This window comes from Chiloscyllium plagiosum, unplaced genomic scaffold (assembly GCF_037043375.1).
Source record: "Chiloscyllium plagiosum isolate Xiang-an unplaced genomic scaffold, Cpla_swu_hap1 HiC_scaffold_39, whole genome shotgun sequence".
NCBI classification, from domain to species: Eukaryota; Metazoa; Chordata; class Chondrichthyes; order Orectolobiformes; family Hemiscylliidae; genus Chiloscyllium; species Chiloscyllium plagiosum.
The window spans coordinates 13,772,603-13,788,170 of record NW_028270177.1 but is presented as its reverse complement, the minus strand read 5'-3'; the positions used below and the strand labels follow the sequence as shown (position 1 = coordinate 13,788,170).

At 42.9% G+C, this 15,568-nt stretch overlaps 1 protein-coding gene and 1 non-coding gene across 8 annotated transcripts in view; one reads left to right on the top strand and one right to left on the bottom strand.

Moving 5' to 3' along the window:
- The window catches only part of fanci (FA complementation group I), an 87,445-nt gene continuing 71,877 nt past the window's right edge, over positions 1–15,568 (top strand). For all 7 annotated transcript variants that reach the window (XR_015753797.1, XM_087981295.1, XM_087981298.1 and 4 more), the window contains exon 1: positions 1–141. The gene's annotated coding sequence lies outside the window, so the exon portion shown is untranslated. The remainder of the gene's footprint in view (positions 142–15,568) is intronic.
- On the bottom strand, positions 11,416–11,488 carry trnar-acg (transfer RNA arginine (anticodon ACG)). Its single transcript has one exon. It is a non-coding gene; the product is annotated as a tRNA-Arg (tRNA).

Below are 15,568 nucleotides of genomic sequence, written 5' to 3'. Positions count from 1 at the left end.
ATCGCTTTCAATGTTAGGATGAAGACAATGCATCGGAGCAGTGCAAAGTTGAAATAACTAGGACAGAAGCAAACTAAATTTATAATAATGTTTGGAGAAGAATATGGAAGTTCTGGATTTTATAACAAGAAAGTTAAATTTGTAAGTTTCAAAACTCAGAATCATGAAGTAATTGCTTTACTAACCTAAATATCCTTTGCTAAGCATTATTCTGTCTATTATATCACGAATGTTGTCAGTGACTATATTGTAAATGAATTGAAAATTAATGAAACATAGCTTGACCGTATGGATTGATCCATTAAACATTAACAAAATAAGTTCAATGCCATCACTATTGTTGCACAAAGTTCAGAAATGTTACTGTGGGCACACGGAATCATTGTCAACTCTGCACGCGCATGTGTATAACTACAAAAGAACAGACATGTTTGTGGAGTGGACAGATAAGTAGCAGGTGACATTCAATGTGGAGAAGAATGAGGTGATTTAATTTGTCAAGCAAGCATGGAGAGACAATATAAAAATAAGTACTACTCTGGTGCTGGAGCAGAGGGACATGGGTATAAATGTGCATAAATCACTAAATGTGGCAGAACAGGTTGGAACAAGCAAATATACTTTGTACTGTATATACTGTATACTTTACAGAATCTTAGAATTCTTAGGGGTGGCATGGTGGCTCAGTGGTCAGCACTGCTACCTCACAGCACCAGGGACAGGGGTTCGATTCCCACCTTGGGTGACTGTGTGGGCTTTGCACATTCTCCCCGTGTCTGTGTGGGTTTCCTCTGGGTGCTACAGTTTCCTCCCACAATCCAAAGATGTGCAGGTCAGGTGAATTGCTATGCTAAATTGCCCATAATGTGGGGTAGGGGAATGGGTCTGGCTGGATTGCTCTTTAGAGGGTCGGTGTGGACTTGTTGGGCCGAAGGGCCTGTTTCCACACTGTAGGGAATCTAATCTAATACAGACATTGAGTGCAAGAGCAAGGGAGTCTGTCTTTCATATATAAAACACTATTTTGGCTTCATTTCGAACATTGCATCCAATTCTGGCCATGGCCATTGTACTTTAGGAAGGATGCTATGGAGAAAGCGCAGAAAAGATTTGTGAGAGTGATTCCAGGGAGAAGGATTATTGATTATGATAGATTGGAGAAGATTGGACTGTTCACTTTAGAGAAGATGAATTGAGTGGAAGTTCTGCATGTAGTACTAAAAATCATGAGAGCTTTGGATAGACTAAATGGGGAGTAAATGGTCCCATTTGTGAAAGAATGGAGGTAAAGAAGCACAAATTTAGAGTACTTAGCACTGGAAGCAAAAGTAAAATGTGGAAAAAGTAATTTTTAAACTGTGCAGGGTTAGGATCTAGAATACATTGTCTGAATGCATGGCAGAGACTGACTTAATCAAAGCAATCAAAAAGCAATTAGACTATTACTTTAAAAGGAACAATAAGAATCATGAGAAATAGGAACAAGAATAGGTCATTTGGTCCCTCACGTCTGTAACAGGATCATGGCTCATCCCACACTCCTCACATCCACTTTCCTGCCCTTTTCCGATAACCTTTGATTCTTTTATCAATCAAAAATCTATCTATATCAGCCTTAAATATAACAAGGTCTCAGCACCACATCTCTCTGTATCAAGGACTGCCAAAGACCCTCAACACACTGAGAGAAGAAGAGCTTCCCCTCAGCTCTGAGACAATGCCTTTTCTGAACTATCTCCAATGAAATAATATCTTTCCTTAAATAAGGGGACCAAAGCTGTACACAGTGCTCCAGATGTGCAACTGAGTATAGCAGTTGGGAGATCATGTTGCTGCTATATAGGACTTGGTTAGGCCACGTTTTGAATACTGCATTCAATTCTGGTCTCCTTGCTATAGGATAGATGTTGTGAAGCTTGAAAGGGTTCAGAAAAGATTTACAAGGATGTTGCTAGGGTTGGAGAGATTGAACTATAGGGAGATGCTATATAGGCTTTTCCCAGAAAGCTCAGAGCTGAGGGGTGACCCTACAGAGGTTTATAAAATCATGAAGGGCATGGATAGGGTGAATAGGCAATGTCTTTTTCCCAGGGTAGAGAAGATCAAAACAAGAGGACATAGGTTTAGGGTGAGAGGGGAAAGATTTAAAAGGGACCTAAGGAGCAACTTTTTCAAGCAGAGGGTGGTGTGGATATGGAATGAACTGCCAGGGCAAATGGTTGAGGCAAATACAATTACAACATTTAATAGGTATCTGGATGGGTATTTGAATAAGAAGGGTTTACAGGGATATGGACCAAATGTTGGCAAATGGGACCATATTAATTTAGGATATCTGATTGACATGGACAAGTTGGACTGAAGGGTCTGTTTTCATGCTGTACAACACTATGACTCTAAATCATAGTCAACGTTTTTGGTCCAGTTACCCTTCTTCAGAATAAATCTGAAAAGTTTTATATATTTTTAAATGTCACATTCTGCAACACACATCAAAAATTAAATCAGATTCTGTACTGTGGGACATAACAACATACAGCAAGGCAGGAAAGATGAGAGATGATTATGCAATAAAATGAATGATGGAAGGGATATGAAGTAAGTTTTACTTACATTTGCCTAAAGTTCACATATGCAATTGAAAAAGCGTAAACATTATGAATATTTGGACAGTAACTGCAAAGATTGCAATGCCACAACATGATCATGTGATTTGCTGCATTGTGGAGCCATTCATGAAAATGATGAATGTCAAATATACAACCACCTTGTGAGGCCCTGTTCAAGGAACCACAGAACTTTAAGGGCTAAGTGTAAGCAGTTTCTTGAGGGTTCTACATTAAGGGAAATTGCAACAATTCTGGAGAAGTTAACTACAAGAAGAAATAAATTGTATCATTAATCTTTGCTGTATTTGCTATATTTTATTATGTTTCCCTATGTGAAGAAAGTTTTCTCTTCTCAGATGATGAACGGTTGAAGGAGGTCAACTTCATGGGCACTTGGAATGTTACACCTTAAATGGGGAACAGTGAACACCTTAGAGAAATACATCTTCAGAAAGAAGCAAGCTACCAATTTAGACAGAAATAAAAACAAAGTGCTGTGGCTGCTGGAGATTTGAACTTCAAATAATAAGTGGTTGACAATCTCAACTAGTCTGTCAGCATCTGTGGAGGGAAAAATATTGCTAATGTTTTGAGTAGAAAATGACTCTTCTTCCACACTGAGAATTAGAAACGTGATGGGTTTTATTTTGTTTGATAGGACCACTAATACCTCTCAGAAAAGGAAACTGCTACCCTCAATCTGAGCCTGGGCCCGTTAGTGACTCCATGACCCACAACAACACGGTTCATTCTTAACTGTCCTCTGAAATGCTTATCATGTTATTCAGTTGTGTTGATTTACTCGTCATAAATACTGCATTTATTCAAGGGCAATCTAGGAATGGGCAATAAACATCCACAGTATGTTAATGAATGATAACGGTAGTTTAAAAAGTGAATTGATAAGAAAATATCCGGTATACGCTAAAGGTTGACACATAAAGTACAATAAAGCATGTTGCAAATAATTGAAGGAGTGAAAGCTTAGAATGGCTGAATAGTACAAAAATTGCTAACTGTTCCCTTCAAAGGTTAGAGCGCTGTCAGAACACTCAGAAGTTAGAACAGAGCCTAAAGTTCACATGTGCAATTAAACAATCGTAAATGCCTTTTTGATGGAAGACAGTCAGAACTGATAATTCAGAGGAGCCAGTCTTTTTTCCAAAATTGTTGCAGTTTAATGTGATCCATAGAAAAATGCTGCCACTAGTTAATGTGTATTAAAGTTAATTGATGAAAACCACTTTGACCTGAATTGGAAGTTGTTGCCGACTAACAACTGATTGTTGCCACCATGACATACAGGAAATCTACTAGCATTTTGCAACCATGTTGTCAACTAATCTGCTGAAGACACTTCAGTGAGCTTTATATTCTCATTATGTAATCACCTATATTACTCCATCGGAAGCCCAATAAAAGGGAGATGAGGCAGTGAGTTAGAATCCTAATCTTTTATTACTCAGCTTTGAATCTGTTCCAGAGAAAGGTGATGCACGTTATCCCACGGATGTTGATCAAATGAGTCCGAAGTGATTTCAAGCAGCATGGTGGCTCAGTCATTAGCACCGCTGCCTCACAGTGCAGTTTGATTCCAGCCTAGGGAAACTGTCTGTGTGGAGTTTCCACATTCTCCCTATATCCTCCAGATGCTCAAGTTTCCTCCCACATTCCAAAGATGTCCAGGTTAGGTGCATTGGCCATGCTAAGTTGCCATAGTGTTCAGGGATATGTAGGTTAGGTACATTAGTCACGGGTATATGTAGAGTAATGCGGTAGGGGAATGGGTCTGGGTAAATTAGCCTTCGGAGAGTCGGTGTGTAGACTTGTTGGGCCATGTGCCCTGTTTCCACACTGTAGGGATTCTATGATATCGGCGCTGCCTCGTGCTCCCATGAGGAGGTTGAACAGTTCATCCACTTTACTAACACCTTCCACCCCGACCTCAAATTTACCTGGACCGTCTCAGACTCCTCCCTCCCCTTCCTAGACCTCTCCATTTCTATCTCGGGCGACCGAATCAACACGGACATTTACTATAAACCGACCGACTCCCACAGCTACCTAGACTACACCTCCTCTCACCCTACCCCCTGCAAAAACGCCATCCCATATTCCTAAATCCTTCATCTCCACCGTATCTGCTCCCAGGAGGACCAGTTCCAATACTGTACAACCCAGATGGCCTCCTTCTTCAAAGACCGCAATTTCCCCCCCAGATGTGGTCAACGATGCTTTCCACCGCATCTCCTCCACTTCTCGCTCCTCCGCCCTTGAGCCCCGCCCCTCTAATCGCCACCAGGACAAACCCCACTGGTCCTCACCTACCACCCCACCAACCTCCATATACATCGTATCATCCGTCGTCATTTCCGCCACCTCCAAACAGACCCCACCACCAGGGATATATTTCCCTCCCCTCCCCTATCAGCGTTCCGAAAAGACCACTCCCTCCGTGACTCCCTCGTCAGGTCCACATCCCCCACCAACCCAGCCTCCACTCCCGGCACCTTCCCCTGCAACCGCTGGAAATGCAAAACTTGCGCCCACACCTTCCCCCTTACTTCCCTCCAAGGCCCCAAGGGATCCTTCCAGATCCGTCACAAATTCACCTGCACCTCCACACACATCATTTACTGCATCCGCTGCACCCGATGTGGCCTCCTCTATATTGGGGAGATAGGCCGCCTACTTGAGGAATGTTTCAGAGAACACCTCTGGGACACCCGGACCAACCAACCCAACCATCCCATGGCTCAATACTTCAACTCCCCCTCCCACTCCACCAAGGACATGCAGGTCCTTGGACTCCTCCATCGCCAGACCATAGCAACACGACAGCTGGAGGAAGAGCGCCTCATCTTCCGCCTAGGAACCCTCCAACCACAAGGGATGAACTCAGATTTCTCCAGTTTCCTCATTTCCCCTCCCCCCACCTTGTCTCAGTCCCAACCCTCGAACTCAGCACCACCTTCCTAACCTGCAATCTTCTTCCTGACCTCTCCGCCCCCACCCCCACTCCGGCCTATCACCTTCACCTTAACCTCCTTCTACCTATCGCATTTCCAAAGCCTCTCCCCAAGTCCCTCCTTCCTACCTTTTATCTTAGCCTGCTTGGCACACTTTCCTCATTCCTGAAGAAGGGCTCATGCCCGAAACATCGATTCTCCTGCTCCTTGGATGCTGCCTGACCTGCTGCGCTTTTCCAGCAACACATTTTCAGCCCTCATCTCCAGCATCTGCAGTCCTCACTTTCTCCCATTCTATGATGTAAACACAGTTGTCTGAAAGCAAAGCTTTATGACCAAGCATATACAACACAACATTCTTTACAAACGAATACAATATTTGTAATCTTTCTCAAAGAATGCAAGTATGGTTGGCATGAGAAGTGGAGTAATGACTTGTATATTACCTAATGCTTTGTTTCTCCTCATCTTGAAGTCCTTGGTAATGACACTGGCTGAATAGTTCATTCTTACCTGCAACAAAAATATTTCTCAGGGGCTAACTCATAATACTTAAACCTGAAAAAGACTTTACAGCATTGGGTGGTATGGTGGTTCAGCGGTTGGGTATTGCTGTTTCACAGGACCTGGATTCAATTCCAGCCTTGGGTGACATCTGTGTGAATTTCAGTTGAGTTCTGTCTGTGCCGGGTGCTGTTTCCTCCCACCGTCCAAATGCCAGGTGGCAAAATCAGAGTTGATGTTTTCGTTCATCAGAGGGGTCACTCGACCCAAAATGTTAACTCTAAATTCTCTTCAAAGATGCTGTCAGACCTGCTGAGCTTTTCCAGCAATTTTTGTTTCTGTTTTTGTTTCTGATTTACAACATCCGCAGTTCCTTCAGGTTTTATCAAAGGATAGGTGGATTGCCTGTGCTAAATTGCCCAGTAGTGTCCAGGATGATAAATACTGGTTTAAGTGAGATGCTTCTTGGTGGGTCTGTGCAGACTCGATAGGCGAAATGGTCTCTTCCTGCCCTGGAATTATTCTATAATTAGCAGTGTAGAACTAATCTGTTGTATATATAATCAATGTCTCCCTCAGGAATTGCTTTCTGACCATGTCTAATTACTGTCCCCCACATTGCCTAGATTCCCACAAGAGAGCAACAAGAGAGAATAGGGCCCCTCAAAGATCAGCAAGGCAGCCCATGTATGCAGCCACAGAAGATGGGGGAGATACTAAATGAGTATTTCGCAACAGTGTTTACTGTGGGGAAGGTTATGGAAGATATAGAATGTGGGGAAATAGATCTTCAAAAATGTCCATATTACAAAGCAACAAGTGCTGGCTGTCTTGAAACACATAAAGGTGGATAAATCCCCAGGACCTAATCAGGTGTACGTTAGAACTCTGGAAAACTAGGGAAGTGATTACTGGGCCCCTTGCTGAGATACTTGTATCATCGTTAGTCACAGGTGAGATGCTGGAAGACTGGAGGTTGGCTAACGTGGTGCCACTATTTAATAAAGGTGGTATGGAAAAGCCAGGGAACTATAGACCAGTGAACCTGACCTCAGTGATGGGCAAGTTGTTGGAGGGAATCCTGAGGGACAGGATGTACATGTATTTGGAAAGGCAAGGACTGATTAGGGATAGTCAGCATGGATTTGTACGTGAAAAATCATGTCTCATAAAACTTGATTGAGTTTTTTGAAGAAGTAACAAAGAGGATTGATGAGGGCAAAGCAGTAGTAGTGATCTATATGGACTTCAGGAAGGGGTTCAACAAGGTTTCCCATGGGAGTATGGTTAGATCTTATGGGATACAGAGGGAACGAGCCAATTGGATACAGAACGGTCTCAAAGGTAGGATAAATAGACAAAGATTTTCCCTAGGTTGTGGGAGTCCAGAACTAGAGGGCATAGGTTTAGGGTGAGAGGAGAAAGATATAAAGGCACCTAAGGGGCAACCTTTTCAGACAGAGGGTGGTGTGTGCATGGAATGAGCTGCCAGAGGAAGTGATGGAGGCTGATACAATTACAGCATTTAATAGGCATGTCGATGGGTATATGAATAGGAAGGGTTTAGAAGGATATGGGTCAAGTGCCGGCAAATGGGACTAGATTAGTTTAGGATATCTAGTCGGCATGGACGAGTTGGACCAAACGGTCTGTTTTGATGTTGTATATCTCTATGATTCTAAATGTAGAAGCATCACTCTTAGTCCTAGGGATATAATGACAATTGTGATGATTCTGCTCCTTTAACAAGGTTAAGTTGTCCTGGGTTTTTTTCAGGAGGTCGTAAAGAAAAACTCTGAAATGTCTGGGGTTGATCTACTTGAGAATGCTTTCAAGTTTTTTAAAAAAACACTTGTACAATGAAGAGGAGTAGCCAGTTCTGCCAGCTCAGCTTCTCTCTGGTTTGATTTGGTTTGGTTTTAGCAGTCTGGCTGTTTGCTGAAAGCAGGCAGTCAGTGAGGCTGCTGATCCAAGAAACAGCTGCATGGAAGAAGGTGTTCCATGCTGAGTACCTCTGCCATTTCTCTCTCTCCTGTAAGACCCTGTATTTGATTTACCTTTTTTGCTGAGGGATGTTTGTGGGGATTGTTGCAGAAGTTTGGTACAGCATCATTGAGTTGGGATAATGTATTGGATTTTCAGACAGGTTAAGTTATTAGGTATTCTGTTCTCTTTTGTTTGCGTTTCATTTGGTAATCCTGTAAATAAATTGTTTTGTTTAAAACTAAGTGGTTTGACCAGCTGCATCTCTCCTGGAATATCTACTCGATATCTGCTTAAAACTAGCACAGTTTGGGTCTGGACTACTTTCTTGAAATGTTTTCAGGGGGTGGCCTGGCCTGGTTCATAACACTATTTATCCTTTAAGGTTTTCTCATACTTTGCTGTGCTGCTATTTATTACCATAACATCCTCATTTGTTTTGCCCCCTGGATATTTCATGTAATTTGCGTCTTGTGCTGTGAAAACAGGCACAAAACGTTAGTTCAGCGCCACTGCCATTTCCCCACCCCACAACCACCCATGATAATTTCTCCTGTCTCTGCTTCTTGACAAAGTCTCCAATGGCCAACTAGACAGAAAAGTCCAAACACATGGGAACTATATGAAAGTGGCAAGTCGAATCCACAATTGGCTCAGTAGATGGAAGGAAAAAGACAATGGTTGGTGGCTGTTTTTGTAATTAAAAGGCTGTTTCCAGCGTGACTCTGCAGGGTTCAGTATTAAGATGCTTGCTTTTGATTAGGATGTTGAAGCTGCCATTAGACACATGAAGAATGGAAAAGCCAAAGGAGTAGATGGGAATCCGGTGAAGATTTTCAAACTTGAAGAAACTGAGCTTACCCGACATCTGCATTAACTCTTACTGAAAATCTGCGAGAAAGAAGAAATGCCTGCCAATCTCAGGGATGCTGCCATGTACTATAGGAACTACCAAGAAATCTCCCAAGATCATTGCCCAAAATCTTATTGGGTGCCTTCTCTCACTCTGAGGAAATCCTTCCAGAAAGTGTGTAGCTTCTGACCAAACCATGGAATTATGGACATGATTTTCATTGCTGGGCAACTCCAAGAGAAATGCCAAGAAAAGCACCAACCATTCTTCAGGGCCTTCATCAATCTGATCAAGGTTTTTGACTCATTCAATTGGGAATTGCTATGGAAGACCCTGTCAAAAGCTACCCAGTGAACTTCATCAATGTTCTCTGACTACTTCATGGTAAGTTATTAGCAACAGTCCTCATCACTGGTATTATTACAGAATCTTCTGAGCTCAAGACAGTGCTCAAATAGGGATGTGTCATTCTCCCCGCCCTTTTGTCCATCTTCATTACCACCACTCTTCATCTGGTCAAGAAACAACTTTCCAGTAGTGTTGACATTGTCTATGGAATGGATCACAAACGTTTAAACCTCAGCTGGTTAAAATCTGAGGAGGAAACAACACCCAACTTCACTTGTGGAAGTTCAGTGACAACAGCGTCATGTCGGCCTTCTTGGAAGTGAATCGTCAAGCCTCGCTTAGTTCCTTTGCAGAAGCATACCAAAAAATTGGTCTCAGCCTTAACCTCAATAAGACTCAAATTCTTTGCCAACCGGTCCCAGGTTGAGTTCATGTTGAGATCAATGGCAATATCCTAAACATGGATAATTTCTTTACCTGGGAAGTTAAACTTCATCTAAGGCTAACACCAATGCAGAGATTCAACATCACATCAAATCTGTGAACTCTGCCTTTGGACATCAAGGATGAGAGTCTACAAAGATCCTTATGTATAAGGCAGTCATCCTTCCAACTCTTCTATATGGCTCCAAAACATGGACTACACATAGGCATCACCTCAACACCTTTGAGAAGTATCCTTAATATGTTTGAGACTGATTCTTCACATCAGCTGGGAGAACAGGTTTATTAACACACGTCCTTGAAGGAGTTAATAGCACCAGCATCGAGGCAATGAGAACCTAAAACCAACTCCGCTGAGCCAGTCACATGCTTAGGGTTCCTGATTTCCAACTGCCGAATCAAATCTTCTTCACTTAGCTCAAGGAAGGAAGTTAAATGGGAGGAGGACAAAGGAATTATTTCAAATACTCGCTGAAAGCTTCCCTCAAGACATACAACATAGATGTCAACGCATGTGAACCCTCATTCAGAATAAATCAATTTGAAGGAAACACAAAGGAAGTATGAAGGGTCACAATTTTTCAAAAATACCTCCAGAACCAGGGGTCACAGTCTGAGGTTTTGGGGTGGACCATTTAGAATTGAGATGAGGAGACATTTCTTCACACAAGTGGTGGGAAGTAGTTGATGCCAAAACATTGAATGCATTCAAGGGGTGGTTAGATATTGCACTTGAGGCAAATGGGGACCAAAGTACCATAATTGAAATGAATGGCGAAGCAGGCTCGAAGGGTCGAATGGACTCTTCCTGCTCTTATCTTCTATGTTTCTATACCTGTCATCAAGAGTATGTACAGAAAAGGAAGTGGAGAAAGGAATGTCAATGATCTTAAGGCCAAGGTCCAATTCCACCTTCCTGAAACATCTGCTAAATGTGTGATCGGAGGTGTGGCTCTAGGATCAGGCTCATCAGCCACACAAGGACACAAATCCAATATGAGTGACACGGAATTTCCTAGGTAGACAATCATACTCGTTAGCAATTGCTGATGATGACCCACAAGACCCTTTGCTTTCTGCAATTTTCCTTCATTTAAATACCATTTTTTTGTTCTCCCTTCTGAAATGAACAACTTCACATTTTAAACACGAAAACACAGAAGTTGTTGGAAAAGCTCCACAAATCTGACTGCAATTGTAAAAAAAAAATCAGGTTTAACGTTTAGGGTCATGATCTGAGGAAGGGTCACCAGACCTGAAATGTTAAAACTGTTGCCAGACCTGCTGAGCTTTTCTGGCAACTTCTGTTTTTGTTTCTGCTTGACAGCATCTGCAGTTCTTTCAGTTTTCAGCTTCGCAATTTAATCCATCTGCCAACTTTTACTTCATCTCATGTGCAGGTATACAAAGAGAGGGCAGGATAATGGAGCACCTGAGATCCTCATTTGGCAAACTGGCACAGGCACGATGGGCTGAGTGGCCCTCTTTTTACACTGTAACAATTCTGTGAATGTCAATTTAGTGACAGTTAATTGCCCAGGCGTAACAGCTAAAGCTCTGGAAATAGAATAAATTTGCATTCAGCAGAAATTGCAATGAATGGGCTGCAAAAATAATTGTTTATTTGCTGTAACCAAAAGTACAATTGGAATAATCCCTGAGTTGTGAATGTTATGTATGATCCTAAATAACTTTAAACAAAACACGAGCCAGCCAGGAGTCGAACCTAGAATCTTCTGATCCGTAGTCAGACGCGTTATCCATTGCGCCACTGGCCCACAGGAATAGGGCGGTGCATTTCATTTGAGGAAGCTACAAGAAACAGAATGTCGTTATTTCCGTCCAATAATTTTATTTGAAACAGGTTTATTTATGATCGGGTGGTGCGTGAATTTTAACTTTGTCCACGCCGGTCCAACTCTGGCTCCTCCACATCATTTTTTTCATCAAGTAGAGTTAAAAGGCCAGTTAAAGGTTCGGTATTTACACCCTTTTGCGGTGATAAATATTGTTTTTTTTATTCACCCTGAGAAACCTGCAATTCGATCAAAACTCCCAGAGAAAGGGTCTGTCCCCATTTATCTTTCTGCTGCAATTCATTTCCAACGGGGAAGTGTGGTAAAAATGGGGTGGGGTGGGGTGAGGAGAGAACTTGCTTGCTTGGGGCTCCAATAAATCCTTCCCCCCATTACTGGCTTCAGCCGCCATTTTATTTAAAAATGCTTCTTCTCGACCCGAGCAGCGAGGTGGGGAGGTGTGTGAGATTAACCAATCAGAAGGCTACAGGGTAAATTGCTGAATTGTGATTGGGCCCTAGTGACCAATGAAAGGGCAGAACCTCCTTATCTAATCGTATCGGCACATGGCCTTCCGTTTTAACCAATAAAAAGGCAAAGCGTCTTTGCCCAATAGTCTCGGGGTATTGTCCCTGTTTCAACCAATAAAAAGGCAGAACACCGTTGTCCAATTATATTACCACATTGCCTTCCGTTTTAACCAATGAAAGGGCTATCCCATGTTGTCCAATTGTGTTGGCTTCACCGAAACCAATGATAAGTCAAATCCTTATTGTCCATTTGTATTGCTACCCTGGCTTCATCTAGACCAATGCACAGGCAGATTCCCATTAACCAATTGTATTGCAGAACGGCTTGAGGTTTGGGCCAATGATGTGGTGCGGTTCTGGTTCGGCTTTCAGCAATTGGTTTCAGCCCGGACCAATGATAGGACGGTGCTGGGTAAGCGCGGCCAATGGGATGGCCGGATTCTTTGCGCGGGAGGTGTGATGGCGCTGTTGTGAGGTGCAGCACTTGGGGTAGGTAAATACTGAGCGAGAGGCTGGGGCAGAGGGAGCGACTACTGTACATGGGCGGTAAGACCCTACACCGTGAGCCTGGCAGCACGGTCCTACTGATTATCAGTCGTGCCCTGCCAGCCTGAGGTTAGACATTAACCTTGGTGTGTGTTGCTGAAAGCCATGTCCACAACATAATACACAATGAGACTAGCTCCTATGAGAAAAAGACATTGGAGATGATTTACAAGAAACACCATATAATTATAAAGAATGCTCGGTTAGAGTTGTTAGGTGGTGGTTTCTAATTTGCTCAGACTCTTTTTTTTCTCTGTGCTGTACTGTAGATCTCTATCATTCTTTGAACTGTTTACAAGACACATAAGCACACAAGGTGACAGGGCCAAGTGCTGAAAAATAGGGTCAGATTTTGTTTTTTTTATTCACTCATGGGAGGCGGGCAATGCTGGCTAGCCAGCATTTATTGCCCAATCCTACTTGCCTTTAAAGAGTGACAATTGGTGACAGTTGAGTAGCTTGCTAAGCTGATTCAGAGGGCAGTTTAGAGTTGACCACAGTCTGTGGCCACATTAAAACAACCGATCATGTCTGATCTTGGAAACTAAGCAAACTTGTAAGCAAAAAGAGAAATTGCTGGAAAATCTCAGCAGGTCTGACAGCATCTGTGGTGAGAAATCAAAGTGTGTGTTTCAGGCCTAGTTTATATGTGATGGGAGACTGCCTGAGAACACCAGGTGCATTTGGTTTTGATGGGCCCTCATGTGGTGCAGTGATAGTGTCCAGAGCCCTGGACTGAGAGACCTGTGAAATAACATCTCAAAACGTCACCCACATTAGTGAACCAGATGAGTTTTGTTTTTGACACTCAACAATGTTTTCATGGTTTTAAACTAAAGCTCTTAATTCCAGGTTTTAAAAGAAATTTAAAATTGGAGGTGTAGTGGACAGCCAAGAAGGTTACCTCGGATTACAATGGGATCTTAATTAGATGAGCCAATCGGCTGAGGAGTGGCAGATGGAGTTTTATTTAGATAAATGTGAGGTGCTGCATTTTGGGAAAGCAAACCTTAGCAGAACTTATACATTTAATGGTAAGGTCCTAGGGATTGTTGTTGAACAAAGAGACCTTGGAGTGCAGATTCATAGCTCCTTGAAAGTAGAGTTGCAGATAGATAGGATAGTGAAGAAGGCGTTTGGTATGCTTTCCTTTATTGGTCAGATTATTGAGTACACGAGTTGGGAGGGCATGTTGCAGCTGTACAGGACATTGGTTAGGCCGCTTTTGAATTATTACGTGCAATTCTGGTCTCCTTCCTATCGGAAGATGTTGTGAAACCTGAAAGGGTTCAGAGAGGATTCACGAGGATGTTGCCAGGGTTAGAGGATTTGAGCTATAGGGAAAGACTGAATAGGCTAGGGCTGCTTTCCCTAGAGCGTCGGCGGCTGAGAGGTAAACTTATAGAGGTTTATAAAATCATGAGGGACACGGATAGGGTAAACAGACAAGGTCTCTTCCCTGGGGTGTTGGAGTTTAGAACCAGAGAGTGTAGGTTTAGGGTGAGAGGGGAAGGATATAAAAGAGACCTAAAGGGCAACTTTTTCATGCAGAGGTGTGGTGAAACGGTTAAAAATTATGTCCCAATACATGTGTGAATCTAACCGGAATGGAGGTGTTGCTTAGTCCCGTGTGAATCTTATTACACACCTCCCCGTGTGAATCTTCTTATCTGTATGTAACCAGAATGGAATGTGTTTTTTAGCCTTGCTCTGCTGTTCACATGAATGTTTATATCTGGAAAAGAGTATATCAGCTGGAAAAGTCTCCAGTTCGGTGAGTCTGCTCCGGGGTTACGTTTAACCGCCGAGCGTGGGTTGTTGGCAACCGCTCTACGAGAACTGACGGCTCCCAGTTCCGGTAACATGTAGAGTGAGTATAAGCCAGACCCGTTGTAAGTATGAGACCTGGTTGTGGCGACGCTGCGGGGAATAAAATGCTCATATTCTAGCAGACTCGCCTCTTGGTCGTTTGTTCTGTGTCAGACTACTCTCCTACGAACCTGACCTTGAGAATTTTTTAAAACAAGAGGGTGGTGCATGTGTGGAATGGACTGCCAGAGGAAGTGATGGAGGCGAGTACAATTGCAGTATTTAAAAGGCATCTGGATGGGTATATGAATAAGAAGTGTTTGGAGGGATATGGGCCGTGTGCTGGCAGGTGGGACAAGATTAGGTTGGGAAATCTGGTCAGCATGGACGGGTTGGACAGAAGGGTCTGTTTTCTTGCTGTACATCTCTATGACTTTATGATTCTAATACAAATTCTGTCATCTAAATTGAACCCAGGTCCCTAGATCTGGATCTCTCGATTAATGGCCTTGCAATAATACGACTAAGCCATCACCATCTCATGAGATAGATGGTTGATGAACCACCACACACACACACACACACACACACACACACACACACACACAATGGACTGCATGTCTTTTCTCATGCTGTTTATAGAGTCATAGAGATGTACAGCACAGAAACTTACCATTTGGTCCAACTCGTCCATGCCAACCAGATATCCCAACCCAATCTAGTCCTACCTACCAGCACCTGTTCCCATATCCCTCCAAACCCTTCCTATTCATATACCCATCCAGATGCCTTTTAAACGTTGCAATTGTACGAGCCTCCACCACTTCCTCTGGCAGCCCATTCCACACATGCAACACCCTCTCTGTGAAAAAGTTGCCCCTTATGTCTCTTTTATATCTTTCCCCTCTCACCCTAAACCTATGCCCTCTAGTTCTGGACTCTCCCCACCTCAGTGAAAAGAGGGTCTATTTACCCTATCCATGCCCCTCATGATTTTATAAATCTCTATAAGGTCACCCCTCAGCCTCCAATGCTCCAGGGAAAACAGCCCTAGCCTATTTAACCTCTCCCTATCGCTCAAATCCTCCAATCCTGGCAATATCCTTGTAAATCTTTAGAGTTTCACAACATCCTTCTGTTAAGCAACGTTATGACTATCTATCTATAAAATTATGAG